A 16,593-nucleotide genomic window follows, 5' to 3' on the forward strand; every position below is an offset into this window, starting at 1 on the left:
GGGGAATAAAAGGGAGAAAAAAAAAGTAACTAGTAAAAGATGTAGCATCACGTACTTTTTCATGGAACTTCAATCTAAGCTTTTGGTAGAAGCAAAGAGGTAGGTTATGGTAGATGCAATGAGTTTAATTGACAGAAGCACTATGGGGGGCATAGATGCTTTAACTCTGACGTAGCAGTAAGATTTTGAGATATTCACCTTCTGGCAAGACCGTGTCTTATATAAACAGCTTTAAAACTGTAAAACAGCCTCCTTGGGAAGCTTTATGGGAATTTTTGCAAGGTAATATCTAGCATGTGTTTATACAAACTTCACTTTTATTATTATTGGCTTGATATATTTAAATGAATTCATGGTATCAAGAGAGAAGGGGCAGTGAGTGGGAGAGGTAAGTCTGAAGAAATGTTATTTGGTGCTATTGAACTATGCTATTTAAAGTTGAAAACTGCTATTACGTAAATTAAATACTTAAATGTGGAAAATCAAGCTTTCCACTTTGCACTATGTGAGGGGAAAAAAGCAAGCAACCACCTGAGATTGTCTCAGGGGGATTATCATATTGTCCCAGGTTACTTATAACATCTGTATTTCTCAGGAAGCAAAAAGTTGTAATTAATCTGACTAGATCAGCAAATAAATCCAAGTAGATCATAACACAGCACAGCTTTATAGCACATCATGCTAGAGGGGTAAACAAATTTGAGATAAAAGATAACCCCCAAGGTATTACACCACTTGGATGGAGGAGGCTGGAGAGATTGTGTTTTAAGTTTCAGAAAGCCAAATGAGTGATCTAGACCTTGTGCCCTCACAGAGATCCCCGGAAATCTGCAGGGCTTGATTTTGTACTCATAGAGGTGTGGTTGGTGTTTAAAAGGGAGAGCTGCATAAATGCTCTCTGCAATATGTGTAAATGCTTTGCTGTAAGAGCTCAGGCCACTGATTCAAGCAGATCTTGTCCGACTTCAGTGGAGCTCTGCTTCTTGGTGGGCACTGCTTTTCAGTGGATAAAACAGGTGTTTGCAGTTAAAGCTCCTTAATATTGGCCAGCTTAGTGAACACCTATGGTTTATCAACCAGAGGGTACAGAAAGTTGTTGGTAAGGGAAGTAGACTGAGGAGATCAGTCATTTTAGGAAATGTCCCACTATGGAAAAATTGAATCATGTCAGTGAATCAGGCCTTAAAGTGAAATTATTTTTAATCTCAGTCAAAAGAATTTCTTGCCCAAATTTTCTTGTGTTGAATTTCAGAGCTGAAAAAAGGTAATGAAATTTCATGTCCGGAGAGGCTGAAAGAGCTGTTATTTTTCTTTCTTTCCTCTTTTTTTTTTTTTTTTAAAAGAAAAATGAAAAGCCCAGATTTCCGGGAGATTTCATTATTGCACTACTGCTTGTGGTAATGTAACATGTTTGGTGGTACTAAGAGATGTCAGGTAATTGTATAAAAGATGACAGATACTAGTTGTTGGTTTCTCATTGCTTCCTTTCTGTAGTCTGAAGTAGTACGATGTCATGTTTCTCTCGGAAATACTGAGAGCACTGGAGGCTGAGCCGGCACATGTTTCTTCTTCATTTGTCTTTCGTGCAGCTTTTTTGGCAAGAACCTTCTTAGAATCAGGAAGAATTTTCCCACTGGGTGAAGCATACCCAACGTGGGAGCATGACTGCAGGTTCCTCCTTAAAGATGTTTACCCCTTTCACTGTGATTTGCAGGAAGGACAGGATGGCATCCCAAATGGCACTTCTCCCCTGGGTACCTGCTGTGTGTACCCCTCCCACCCCATGCTGAGTCAAAAGATCCTGCTGTGCTTCAGTAGGAATATTTTGGTCACGAATGACTAAAAATAGTTTTCTGCTGGCCAGCAGCCAGCATGGATTTGTCAAGAAGAGTTCAGTTCATGGCAAGTTAATATGATTTCTCTTTCTGACAAGATAACGGCCTATTGAATAAGAAGGATCTAGTAGATAAGATGCATCTGAGCATTTTAAGAGGCTTCTGACACTTTTTTGCATGGCAGTCTCATAGTAAACAAGTGAAAGGACGATCTCAACACAATCATAGCAAAGTCAGCGGCAACTGATTGAAAAATCTTTCTCAAAAGTAATCAAGGGCTTCACTGTCAAACCCAGAAGGAGTTGCCAGGAATGTCTTTGCCCCACATGTGATTTTTAATTCAATGCTTTCATTAGCAGAGTTGAGTGGCATAACAGAGGGAGTACATTGAGAGAGTTATGGGAAGGGTTGCAAGCGACTTACTTGACAGCATCAGAATCTATAATGATCCCAATAAATGGGAGAGGCAGCCTGAAAGCAGCAAGGTGAGTGTCAGTCAGGGCAAGAGCAGTACACTGTGTGTAAGGAGGGCAAATCAAGTGCGTAAGCACAGTACAGGGAATAACTGGCTCAGCTGCTGTGAGGCTGGAGAGGCTCTTGGAGGATAAGGGTGGAGGAGAGGGATAGGCACCTGCACACTGAACATAATGCATCACTGGGCCACAACTGGTAAATCTTTCTCGGGGAAGCATCAGGAGCAGTGTAATAGGCAAGCTGAAGAAAGAGTTTATTCTCCTGGGACTAGGGCTGGTGAGGTATCTTTTTGATATGGAGTTTTAAGAAAGCTGTAGGCCATCTGGAGATAGAGATCAATAAAAATCTCTTACAGGATCTCAGGGGAATATTTGAGGGAACTATTTGCTTGGTTTAAGTTGATGGAAGCTGAAGGGGAACATGAAGATTGACTTCTGCCATGGAAAAGATGCACTTGAAAGGGAAAAATGGTTGTTCCCTTATGTTTTCTGGGGGATAATCAGGTCAGTTAGGAAAGAAGGATTCGTTTTGTGAACGGGGCAAAAATTTTCAGTTGTTGGATGTTTCAAACCCTGGCAAAGCCACCACTGGATTTGATAGACTCCACTTTATTGACAAGTATCTCTCAGGCTTGCCTCAGGCATACTTGCTCATGCCTCAGTATGGCAGTTGAACCAGGGCAGTCCCTTGAGGTCCCCCTCAACCAGCATCTCTGAGATACTGCAAGGCAAAGCTCACTTTCTTTAAGTAGTTAACCATCTCTTAACATTTATTGAAGTTTCATAGTCTATGATGTAGTGGCTACATGTTTGCACTTCAAATTCATGCTATATCACATACTTGAACTATAAATGTGTGTACACAGGTGTGCAGTTGTCCCTGGAAATGCTGTTGTCCAAATTGTGCAAGAAATTGAAAGGTGAATCAGGGTGTCCAGCACTAAAACAAAGTTTTAGTGGATTTTTTTCTTGAGTACAAGGGCTGTGCAGTAGTGTTCATATTCTCTAATGGTTTTGGAAAGTATCACTTTGAGCTGACAAATCTTGATGCAATTATTTTTGGAAGAACCTCTTGTATGAATCAAGTCCATCTGCAGTAAAAAGAGGAAAATTAATTTCAGTAGAGGAGTTTGACCTTTTTTTTTGCTTTAAAAGTTTTTGTTACTGAAGTATAGTTTTCAGCTAAATGTTCTTGTATGGGTGTTTTCACAAAAAATAAAGCTTTACATGGAAGAAAGAGAAAATATTAATGTTATCTTGGTAATTTTATTTTTCCCCTCCCTTTTCTTGTCCATATTTTTAAAAAAGAAATCCTCACCTATTTTATAAAAACATTCAGTCAGGTCCTCCAGTGCTTTCCTGAGCTGGGACCTTAAACACGTGATGTGTTTTAAGCACGCAAATAGTCCCACTGACCTCATTGTCTCTTAATGCGAGCTTACCTTTTAAGTGTTTTTTTGGCTGCAAGCCATAATGAAAGGACCATTTCCGGTATTTAACATTTATGGGTTGAACTTCCAAATCTAGTTGAGAGGGAATTAAGAGCCTAAGTCCTGTCTGAAGGTCACTAGGACTCGAGCCTAAAACTTGTGTAGGCACATTGTAAACTGTCACAATCCATCTCCATGAGGTCCCACGTATGAAAGTTATTTGTTACGTGACATGTTAGAATGATGACCTGTTTGGAAGAGCTGGGAGCACTGTCATTTCTTTATACAGTGAAAAGACTGACTTCTTTTGCCCTTTTTTTTTCTTGTTTTCTTGACCAGAAACATTTTAAAGCACAAAATCAGATGGATGTTTCCACTCCATTATTTCTGAATAGGAAATTAAGGCATGAAGAAGCTCACTGCTGTGATTCATTAATGCAGACATTTCCTGCCCAAATTGATAGCCCACCTTACCTAAAGGAAATGTAACTTTCTAGTTAATCAAACACAATCTTTCTGCATTAACACTTGGAAGGGGGAAAAAAACAACAAAGCAAGTCAGTAAGGTAAGAAGTGCAGAACAATCTGTTGGCATCAGTGCCATGTCAGGAAATATTGAAAGAGCTGGAGGATGTGGATGATTAAATGTGGGTGAAGATTGGTCATGCAAGAAAGGTTGTAATTAAGCTTCGTTGTCTGAAGATGAATGAGGGGAAGGAAGACTGGGGAGGGAAACAAGTATGAGATGCATGTAGCATTCATGGTATGGTAACAACCCTTGGAGGACTTTGGCCAACCTTGGCTAACGTCCCCTTTCCCCATGCACTATGCCATTTTAGCAGAAGAGGTCTGTTTGGTGACGTGCAGGACTGTGCATGTGCTTGAGCATGAGTGACAGTTTGCTGAGGTTTCACTTCTAGCAGGGGCTGAAAACTGGTCCTGCTGAGAACTGAAACACAGGTGACCCTGCTCATGTCCTCTGGGACCTGGTGGCTTTGGTGCCACTGAGCTCTGAATTCCCTTTCTATCCCTAGGGCAGGAACAGGCAATGTGGTTGCCCTGATGTCAGGGCTGCTCTGCTGACTCTTCTGGGAAACTGAGGGGTAGCATTTGCTGTTAAATGAGATTTTATATGGCTGAGTTAGGGAGATTTATCTGAAGCATTAGTCTTCATTTCAAAATAATAAATTTTCGTTGGCAGGACTTCCTTAATATTTTTCAGGGATTGTAGCAGATGCACATTATATATGCTAGGTTAACAGGCTTTGGAGCAGGATTACAGTTTTGGGCAGCTAGTGACTTAGATCCCACAGCCTGCTTTGGCTGTTTTTGAAATAGATGTTTTTCCAAGCTTCAGAATGAGGCCCAGTGCTGCAGGTGGATTATGTATTCCGTAACCAATATTCCTGGACCAACCCAGGAAATCACGTGCCTAAATTAAGTTTCTGTGTAACCTGTTGGGAAAAACAAACAGAAAAACACAAAGGGGAATATCATAAAGTGTTAATGAATGAGATCCTAAAGTGCTTTGCTAAACTGAGGCCTTAATGATGAACACTGGAGTCTTCCCAAGTAGAATACTCTCTAGCCAGCTTAGGGGGGAAAGATTTAAACTCCCCTGCATTACAGACAGAATAGCTAGAAAAGTATTCATACGGTTTAAACTTTGATGTGTTTTTGTTTAAACACCTTAAATATGCAAGAGAAGCCAATAAAGACTCCTTACAATACTCCAAACATTTAGGAGTGGTTAGAGGGTTTGGAAGATGGAAACCGCATGAGTAGCAAACACCCCATGGACACACAGAATAGGGGGAGCGGGAAGCAGTTTTGAACAGATTTGATCTAGCTTAATTAGTCAGGTTGTTGATGTTTTTACAGTCTGTTATTGATATACAAACACACTGTTGAAGAATTAGTAATCTAAAACACTTCACTTCATTAGCGTTTTTAGTGGTGCTCTAATAGCCAAGCTCCATCTGGATGATAAATAATGGACCGTAGAGAAGTTATGCACCCTCACCTTATAATCCATTTTCAGCCAGTTGGGAAAGCAACAAAGAGGATATTTGCTGAAATATATCACTTTGTGATTATAAATTCGAAGGGAACAAACAGAGTCCTGTGTTCTTTATCTCTGCAGCAGATATTTATTCATTTTCTCCTTTGTGTGCTGCACAAATACTTCTAACCAAATTTATGTTGTGGATAAAGGCACGTTATTGTGTCAATATGACACAGATATCTGTGCAGTGGCCTGATATTTTTAATGGGTTTTATGTTACTACAATGAGTATGTCAGAATGAATCAGACTTTCTCATAGTTTATTGTCTTTCAGGTTATAATTGTAGAAACAAAGCAACTTTGCGTACCAGTGTAATAGCAGCATGTGGAGGTTGTTAACTAATGTGCTTTCATCTATACATGAAAAGGAGAAGGACTCAGTTGTGCTCTCTTTTAACTGGTAGCATTTAACAGAGGAACAAGAGCTATTGGGTAGAGATATCAAAAGGTTAGGGCTCTCATCTAGGAATATGAAACCTTTAGTTTCATTTCCAGGTCTGGCATTTGGTAGAATCACGAGCCTTGGCGTTCAATAATTTTTGTGATTCTTTTTTTCTCCTCCAAACCTACACCTGATTTATTGATTTAAATGTTAAATGGTCTGGGGCAGGAACTCCCTGTGTTTTTGGGCAATGGCTACCAAGCCACATTCCAAGTTAAAGGGAGCCAACAAAAACAAAGGAAAATATTCCAGGAATCACAAAAAAAAAGTCTGATCTGAGCCACAGCACAGGTGGGAAGAAATCAGACAAACCTCATAATTCATTCTGAATTAAAATGTTCTTTTATTCTGGGGGATGCAGCCTACCAAATAGGACAGGAGGCAAGTTCTTTTTACTGTAAGCGGGATGTTCAATGGTAAATAATGCCAGGATTAACATAGCAACGGCACATAGAAAAAGGTCAGAACTGTGCTGAAACTAGTGCCAGAACTGTGCTGAAATTATCATGCCTCTGATAAGGATGTGATGAATGTCTCTAGGCATAAGCACAACAGTCCAGCACATTACAGGCAGAGTCAATACTCTAAAGAAGAATGTTGAGATATACATTGCCAGCTTGATAAAGCCACAACAGTTGTCTGTTACATATCTGCACAAGGTTTGGAATCCCCATTACAGACACTGGAAATATGAGTTGTTTAGGACATCAGACAACATATTCAAAACACTGGTACAACTTTGGGGAGTTTTTATCCCATTCATTTTCAGAGAGATCTAGGCTTTTGCAGCACGTTTTTTTTTTTTATCACCTTTTCCATTCAAACCAACATACGATGTTTTAAACTAGCTTAGGATCTGCTCCCTGTTCCCTTTCACCATCACCTCCAAAAGCCCCAAATACTAATTATAATAGGAGATCTGAGGTAAAAACTGCTAAAAAAAAAACAAACAGGCAAGGTAAAGGTAAACCATTAAGCCCTTACCTTGAATTCCCTGAGTACTAGTTTAGTTCCCTGAGTTCTAATTTAAAAGCTAAATCATAATAGTAGTTTAACATTGTATATATCTACTTTTTGCCCCCACCCCAAATCAGTCAGCCAATTAAAAATACTTACTAATTATTTTAATTAAAATTTTGATGTCTTGTCCTTGGTTTGAGCTTTCTGCACCAGATTTCCTTGCTTGCTTGTTCTTGCAACCCGTTTCTATCACCAAAATTTCATAGTAACCTAAGACAAAAGCATAATTTATTCAACTTAACCATAGATAAATAAAATTGTATCGATTGCTTTTAATAGTGAAAGGATATTTTTGAAGTCTGTATGTATGCTTTAGCCTAATGTGATCTATAATTACATTGAATTTGATACTTCTGACTGTAACTGCTGTTATTCTTACATGTACTTCCAGAATTTAATGAAAAAATGTATTTTTCACAACCACAACAAATGAAAAACAGCTGAACTCACTTTCCATCAAGTTTCCTAAAAACATTCACCTTGAGGCTGAAACATCAGGCCAAAACAAATTAGACTAAGGAAAGGAAGGAAGTTTAAAGTAGGAGGTGAAACTCTGTTTTGGCTGGGGAACACACTGCTCACTCTGAAAAAAACATTTTAACTCCCTTTCTGACTTTAAACTAAATTTCCTTATTTTGGCAAAAACCCATTGAATATACATTTGTGGGACACAGTATTACCTTGCTTCCATTTCCTGCCCCAAATAAAATTTTACAGTCAGTTTTATATTTGTAATATTCTCTTTCCTTTGTTTTATTCCTTTGCTTTGTATTCAAAAAACCTAGCTAAAAATACCATGAAAGTTAATATCCTAGGCAGAATATACCCTTGGAAAAATGTAACGAAATGAGGACAATGGTAGTTTTTGACAAATCAGTTTCTTAGGGTTTGATCCTATTACTTCTTTTTAAAACCAAAAATAAAACAACACCCTTACCTAAACTGTGTTTATGCAGTCTGGATATCTGATATGTTGGATAAATATGTTTTGACAATTACCCCATTGTTATCCTCAGGGACTCTATCCTCATATACTGTTTTTCTTGAAACATGAAGATGGTAACTTATTTTTTTTCCTAGTCTTTCCCTGAAAGATTGCTGAAGTGGCACAACTCTGTTGACCTGGCATACTGCTAGGTAGTTACTTGCAGCTATAATTGGAATAAGGCCATCTAAGTTGTCCCAGGGTAAACTCCTGACATCATTTTTCTGCTTATTTCCATGCAACCAGAATTTTACCCCTGCTGTTTTGACAGCGAAGGGAGACCTGCAGGATCCATAGGCTCAACCATGCATGTCTTGCTGATACTAATTTCAGCTCGCTCTTTGTGACAAGATAGAGCGTGGAGCACAATATCTTGGAGGATATGTGGCATCTTTTCATTAAAGCAGGGAATACTCCAGCCCCCATCTCTTTTTTTTTTTTTTTTCTACTTCTTTCTTCTTAAAGTGAAAGCCAAGCTGCCTTGAGTCAGGGTATAGTTACGCAACTGAGACATGAAAGCGACTATATATCAGCTCAGGGCTTTTTGTGGCTGTTGGTAGCATCAATTTGAATATTCAGAATATGAAGCCAGTGTTGTGCGTCACAGTAGGATGTGAAATTGTAAGAAAAAAAAATATATTTTTTGGTTTCATTACGAAATTATCCATGCCATCCTATAACATAGTAGAAATAGTGCGTGAAATAATTGTTGCTAATGAAACCTTCCTGATTTAAAAACATTTTCATAATCTAATTAGGCTAAGTATGTAGCAGAGTGTTGTATGGGATGGGTAATGAAAATATTTATAAGCATGGATCATGCTTAAATTAGAAAAGGTTGAAATTAATTATAGTCAGGAATTTTGCTGCCTCTTTTCCAACCTGGGGTATATAAAGGGCTGGGCTGACAGCTGGTAGCCAGGTTTGATCCCTGTGTTTCTTCGTGCTACTAGAAAAGATTTTCTGCTGTCTTCTGAAACATTTATCACCACAATAGGCATAAGTATTTTCTTTCCTTTGGGAGGTTATGCTCTGTGTTCTTTCTGCAGGATAGATAAGCTTTTGTGCAGAATTATGTTGTCAAAGTCTTTAAGTACAGAATATTGCAGACATTTAAAAATATATTCAAAAAGCACTTTGGGCCCATTTCATAGCATTTATTCTGTTTGCTTCTGATTCAATCTTTCCCATTTTTCACTGGAAAATGTGATGCATGCTTCCAAGGAAAGGAGAGACTCCCACCTTTTCACAATTAGTACCCACGTGGTCATCCATTTATCAAGCACTTAGCAGAGAGTGCAGCAAAGTTATTCCAAAAATGCAAGGTGTCCCGTTTGACAAATCTCTAAGGATTAAGGCAACACCAGCAATGCTAAATCTCTGCACTAAATCCTCCAAGGAGGAAGACCCATCTTGCCTCTTCCTCCTGGGGACTGCAGCAGCAGAGCCCGTATCTGTGTTCTTTGGGTGCATCCCAGAGGCTCCATCTCTGTAAAGACTCTCAAGGCTGCCTTGGAAAGGGTATGTGAGCACAACTGAAGGCAGAGATGGTCTGGAGGTGAAATGGCAGACACGTGGCTCTTTGCATCCAGACGTTGTGGAGGAAGAAGGGCATGGCTTTGGGGATGTCACTAGGAACCTGGGTTCATGTTAAAACTTGGGGTGAAAGTGTGGAGCAGTTGTTCTGTGCTAAGGGCTTGGTTGCAGTGGAAATGTCTGCACAGAAGGCAGGGCGCTTTTTATTTATTTATTTTAGGTCTTGGAGAAATTCTGTGAAGTGAAATAAGCAACATAGTCAGATGGAAATGCTATAACCGAGCTTTTATTCTGTCAGTTCCTTTCTTGGCCTGAAAAAACTGGGGGAGGAGGGGTGTGTGCAAAAGAGAGGAGAGAATTCTCTGCTTGGAGCATGCAAGAGGGGAGTTTGAAGGCCCCTCTGGTCAGTAGGTCTATGTAGAATAACAGAAGAACATGATTTTGGACTTTAATCCTACTGCCTTTTTTCTTCCTAATTTTAGAGCCAAATTTACCAAAACCAATATGGATGTCTGTTCATGCTGATTATATTTCCTAGGGATCAGAGAACTGATTAAACCATGTGGTGGAAGCCACGCTGCTGTTTCTAAGTTGCCCTTAATGAGCAACCTCTCTTTCTTAATGGCTAATAAACTGAACAACAACAAGTTTCTGATGTATTACGGTAATAGCTGTAGACAATAATTTCTACTGTCAGCATAAAACTTGACCTTCGTTTTGGTCTGTGCCCTAAAAATATGCTCTATTAGTGCTTCTGTTTTGTCCCACTGGTGGTTTTTCTGCTAATTCAGGACTCAATTACTTAACTTATGGATGTCATATAAGGACGGGGTTAGGTGGAGGTAGGAAGTGAGTCTATCCCTTGAGAGGCTCAAAGTACATCCATAATTCAGTGATTTAGCAATAATCTTTTTTAATTAAAGTTATGTGATTTTCTTTTTTGACTTCAGGCTGTAGTTTTTCAGTGTGCTGTGGGACTTTTCTTATTTTAACAGCCATCAGGTTGCATACTCTCCTAGTAAAAAGCAGTAACATGGGGGGATGTAAACTTGGATTCTCTTGTCATCTTAAAAAAAAAAAAAAAAAAAAAAAAAAAAAAAAAAGCATGTTGTTCCTTATAAGAAAGTATTAATTTTAGTGGGTTGTGCAGAATGTTTTAAAAATGGTCCCTGTGGCTAGAATTCATCTCACCTGAGAACACATATGATATAAAAATTACTGATATTCCTAGGCCCCTTTTGCTTTCTTCTAGACTAATTTAGAAGAAATGGGTGCTTTAAGGGCACAATATATCTGGCCCATTGTAGGCATCTGGACTTTAAAATGAGATGTAACTTAAAGAGTCTGTAAAAATACCTTAAATGTAGATATCTGAATCCCACTTTTTTTTTAGAAACACGGATACAGCTTTGTAAGTACTATGCAGCTGTGCTTAGATAAAAGCATTTCATGAAGCACGGGAGTTTGCACGTTGCCAGTAAATATTTTGTCATAAAAGTTCGTGGAACTGTAACAGTGTATTTTTGTGGAAAAGGAAGGAGGAGAAAGCAAAAAGGACTGTTTCTCTTTGTATGTATATTGAGTGCATGTGGGTGGGTGTGAATTTATATATAAACTTGGCGTGCATGTCTAGATGCTTTGTTTTTATAATTGCTGTGCTTTTATCATTCCTTCAATCGTAGGCGAATCTTTCTTTTTCAATTCTGTGTATTTATGTGCAGCCCATCCCTACAAGTGGGCTGTATTAATTGCTGTGGTTGTGCTTTCCCTTATGAAAGCGCTTTGCCTAAAATTGTCTAAACTATGAGCAAAAGTGAGTCTCCTCGGCCACGTCTGAGATGTGCTTACTCTGGATGTACCAGTGCAACGGTTTTGAGTTGGATTAGTTTCATTTGTTATAAAATCGTGATTCAGAGAGATTACTCTGAGCATTCAAAAACCTGAAAATTGAAGTAGTTTGGTGTCGCTGGAAACCTATTTTATCCGCTCTTGAAAGGATGCACCGAGTTTCACAGTGCAGCCTGTGGATAGCACCTTCGTAATCAATAGCTTCGTTTTAGCCAGATCACACAAGGCAGGCACAGAAATTAAGAGCTGCAGCTGAGCTCCCTTAGCAGATTTGCAGAATAGTGATAAATTCCTGCCTTGCCCATGTTTTCCTTTGTTACTTGGTAATCTCCTAAGAAATTGTAAATATGACTGAGAGCTGAGTGTGCTGCCTTGCACAATATCCACCAGCCTAATTCCTGCAGATAAATGGGGCAGTCGGCACTGCTGTGTACTTGGGAGGAGAACAGTTTATGGAGGAGTCGATAAGTACCTTGAGAGAGAATGCGGAATTGATAACTATCCTTTCAGTTTCGTGGAGCCCCCTCAAATCACGCTGCTCCCAAACCCCATGAGCTTCTTCAGTTCTGGCGAGCGTTACCTTACACGGCTCAGCTACTTATGGCTTGTTCATGCACTGGCTGGTGGGTTTATCTCCATTAAACAGCATTTACCTCTCTGGGTTGTGGAATAACTTGTATATATGTGGCACTTGATATCAGTGCTGTCACACTTATGGCAGCATGGATTTGTTAGAGTTTATTAACTGGGCTTCTATAGTGACTGTAATGGTCCCAGTCAGTCCCGCATACAGGCTGTTGGATCACGGGGAGTGAGGGGAAAGAGCTGGAGACTAGTTTAAAATTACAGAAGTATGGAAGTGTTTGATTTAAACTGTTACATAAATACACTCCAAAGGGTGGAGAGTGGAGGCATGAAACCTGCAATAAGGACCTTTCTGAGTAATTGTGTTTTGCGGTGTGCGGAGGCAATACCTGTGGTTTGTGCTCTGGGCTGCACCTTCAGAAGGCACGATCAATGCAATCATAATCCAGCAAAGCCTGCTTGTTGTCAAATAAAATTAAAAACATTCTTTTCCAGTATAAATAGAGCTGTGAAATGCCAAACGATGTAGGTCAGTTTTCTAGTATTTTATATGCTTTGTTCCCCTATAAAAATATAATTACGTTTTTCTTATTTGAATACCATTATTCACATTGCACCATATTATCCTGCATGTTGAATTGCATTGCAGCAATAAACATAAAACACCACTTATTTGTACAAGTGTTATAGGTAGTTCCCTGCAAATGTTTGCATATTTTTCAACAGCAATAAAATATTCAAATAGAAAACGTGACTTTTTTTGGTTATCCAGCATATAACAGACTGTGTGCACGAGTACTTCCCTACCACCAACTCATTTTTCAGCCTGCCAAGACCAAATGTGTTTGACAAAGAATCAAAAAAATAAAGAGCACAAATAAAAATAGATTCAGGAGACTTATGTTACTTCAGTTTCACTTCCTCTAAGCAACTAACCCTTTCTGTAACTTCAAGAATTTTCTGATAAATACCTTTCAATCATAAAAATGAAGGATTATCACTGTGGTTTGCAACACAGGAAATTCTAGGTCTTTGAAAGAAGAGATACTCGAGATGTGTAATCAGATTGTAATGGTGATTGGTTACTGGAGATACGGCAAGAGTCATCCTTGGACAGATGGCCTCCATACTGCATTATCCACCCACTGAGGCATTGAATCTCTTTTTTCTCCCTTTTTCCCCCCATGTGCTGAGATGCAATATGGAAAAACGATCAGCTGAATCCTCATGGAAATAAGCAAAAAATAGCTTTTGGAAAGTGTTGTCACTTGACACTTGCTGGTGCCTGAAGGTAACGTGTATGGGAGGAACTCCTCACCACGGCATACGGTGCTACTACTGCACTGTCTTGGTGGCTGTTGCCCACGTGGGATGTCTCCTCTTGACTTTCTCCATTGCAGAAGCAGTCGATCGAAGTAATGTGCTATTTTGTTTCAGAATAATGATGTTTCAAATGTCTAGTGCGTCAGGAGAGTGCTTCATAGTGCATTAAGTGGTCATGCACAGACCTTGAAGAATTTAATGATTTTTTTTTTTTTTTACAAATGTTTGTGGTGAAAGGAAGGGCAGTTGCCAAATCCCTTTGCTATAAAGTTTGACTTGCATAAAGTAATGCACAGATGCTGTGGCATGTTGAAAAGTTTGCTTGTTCAACAGAACTAAGCAGAGAAATGAGGTCATTAGGAAAATCATAAACTGCAAAGTAGTTTAACCGCCTCTTGAAAATTTAAATGTACAGTAAAACGTGATTTCAGTACAATATGGATTTTTTTTTTTTTTCTTTCTAATTAAATCTGTTCTAAACAGTTGGAGCTAAAGATCTTTATGGAGGACAAGAAGACGAGAAACAGACAGCAACTGACCTTTTCATTTTGTTCAGGCGCTACATTATCTGTGGTCACTTCAAGGACAGTTTAGTCATTTCAGGCATTCCCCAGATTTCACTGAGATCCAGACACTGGGTTTGTCATAATGCTCACTGTAAAAAAGAATAAAGTTTGTTTCTCTAAATAGTAAAAACAAAACAAAACAAAAGAACAAACACAGGTATTTCTAAGCATATTCTCAGCATCTTGGTAGGTAAAGAAGCCACCTGGGGTAAGGAGAATAGGCGGCTTTGTGATTGGTAGTGCCACAGATCAGATTTTCTAGCTTCCTGCTTTCTTTGTAGCAGTTTTATTTTGAAGTGCAGAAGAGAAAATGCTTTGGGGAAGAAGCATCTATAGCAATAGCTAGGGAGCGATCTTAATCCCTTCAGTAATTCTTTGGTTCTTTGACCTCATACTGCTAATCTCCTTGAGAATTTTATTCCTTGACCTCTTGGTTCTAATCCCATCACAAATTTTATTCCTTGACCTCCTGGTTCTAATCCTTTTGCTAATTCTACTCTTGAGCATTGAGTGGGGGGGGGGGGCGGGGGGGAATTGTGTAAGCATATCTTTGAATCTCATAGTTTAAAATCAGCAGTGGACCTGTGTTATTGGCCCTTCTTGGCTTGTTTCTGGTTAAAGGCTGTAGTTGTGGGAAGATAATGTATATAATGCTCCTTAAGCACATAGCCTTATATACTCTGAAGGACAGTCAGATACTTATATGACCCAATACTATGGGATATTTAGGGTAGGAAAAGTAGGCAAACAGTTGCAAGTTACATTGATGGAGGTATCAGCTTCTTAGATGAGCATTAAACTACTCTAAGATGAGTCTTGTGAACTTGATTACCTTATCGCAATTAGGTCCTCTGGGAGGATGTAAGATAGGAGGATTTGGAAATGGGTGGATGTTGAGGTGTCTGCAGGCTCATAGAGCAAGAGGAGGGTTTGAGTGCACTTTGCTTATATATGAACCCAGCCAGGAATGTAGAGTTACTGACCAGCACTTAGCACAGGTCAACGATGGGGAGATGAAAGACTTGCATCCCATCATTTTTCTTCTTTTGAACTATTCACCATCCCACAGTGCATTAATTTTTAAACCGAGACTTTAATCTACAACATTTTAGCCCCTTTCATGAAGGGATTTTTTTCCTTACTTTTTCCATTTTGCCAGTTTTGTAAAACCATCTGCTGCTTACTTCTTGTCACTTTGCGCTCACTCCCTTTCTTTATTCTTGTTCCTTTCTGCAAGCTACCCGGCCAAAATAATCATGTTATTTGGGAAGTTTGCTTGAAAGTTGCTCGTGTTTGTCTGTGGCAAGTCCTTTGCCTGGCCACTACAGAAAGGCATGTAGGCATGTCTATTTTGGCTTGTGCACCTGACATTAAGATTTGATTTACCAAGGGCAGAGAAAAGCACAGGCAACTGGGAACAGTGCTGAGTCCCAGCATCCACATGAGCAGTGTTGCAGTGATGTGCAGTTGTGCAGCTGTGGCTTAGAGATGTGGTAGCCTTGAGCTAAGGACTTTGCAGAACCATGTTTACTACGCCCTTTAATTATCAAGCTCATGTTCCAACTTGTGGATAAGATGTAGAGGAAAAAGGCTACTGTGAGTAAATGTGGGGTTTGATGCTCAACTTCTGCTGAGCAATTACTCCTGTAGGCAGCAGGAAGGCACTTTTGAAATGCTGGTTTCTTTTTTTTACTCTCATTTTGTCTGCAAAACCACAGATGACTGCTTTACAGCTCTTCCGTTTGTTTATCCCAGTTGTTCATAAGCAGTAGAACTACATGGTGACAAGACTGGCAAAAAAGGTCATAAGGAGTATGGGACAAAACCAGGAAGAAATATATTGCTGAAATTGTTTCTGAACACCTCCTCCTTTTCTTCTCTCTTCCAATGACTCAATTCCCAAGTAGCTACCTCACCCATCCTAAGTAAAAACTAATCAGTGGAAATTATCGTTACTATTATTATTTAAATAACACCATTTAATTAAAAGGCAGATTCTGTCTGCTGTGCCTCCGCCTCTCCTTTTTTCTCTTTTTAAAAAATTAAATGTCAACTCTGGATCCTCTCAACAGTCTCAGCAATTTAAATATTAAAGTTCTAAGATGATGCATTGAAACAGCTGTAATGCAAAAAGCCTTGGAAGAGCTAGACAAAACCAGGGATGTTAGTGCTTCCCATGTTTTGGTCTTCATCTTAGTTGTGTTTCGTCTGTTAAATGCCAAAGCAGCAGTGGTGTCAGAGATTTAAAAAAAAAAAAAAAAAAAAAAAGAAAAAAAAAAAAGAAAAAATGCCCACTTGTTCCTTATGTTACTGAAAGCACAGTGAGCTCCTTGAAGGAGTCTCATGCTCTTATTGTGTGGCAAGCAAATACTGGTGGTTTGGCTGTGTCATAGAGATCTTTGGCAAAGTTGCACCTTGTGGATGCTTGATTTGTTTGCCGGTTTTGAAATTGCTGTGTGGAGAAGGCTTGAGCAGGAAAATTGTA

General features: G+C 39.2%; 1 protein-coding gene across 1 annotated transcript in view; it reads left to right on the plus strand.

The window, feature by feature from the left end:
- KCNH5 (potassium voltage-gated channel subfamily H member 5) overlaps positions 1–16,593 on the plus strand; it is a 167,515-nt gene that overhangs the window by 65,797 nt on the left and 85,125 nt on the right. The window lies entirely within an intron of this gene.

This window comes from Oxyura jamaicensis, chromosome 5 (genome assembly GCF_011077185.1).
Source record: "Oxyura jamaicensis isolate SHBP4307 breed ruddy duck chromosome 5, BPBGC_Ojam_1.0, whole genome shotgun sequence".
Taxonomy (NCBI): Eukaryota; Metazoa; Chordata; class Aves; order Anseriformes; family Anatidae; genus Oxyura; species Oxyura jamaicensis.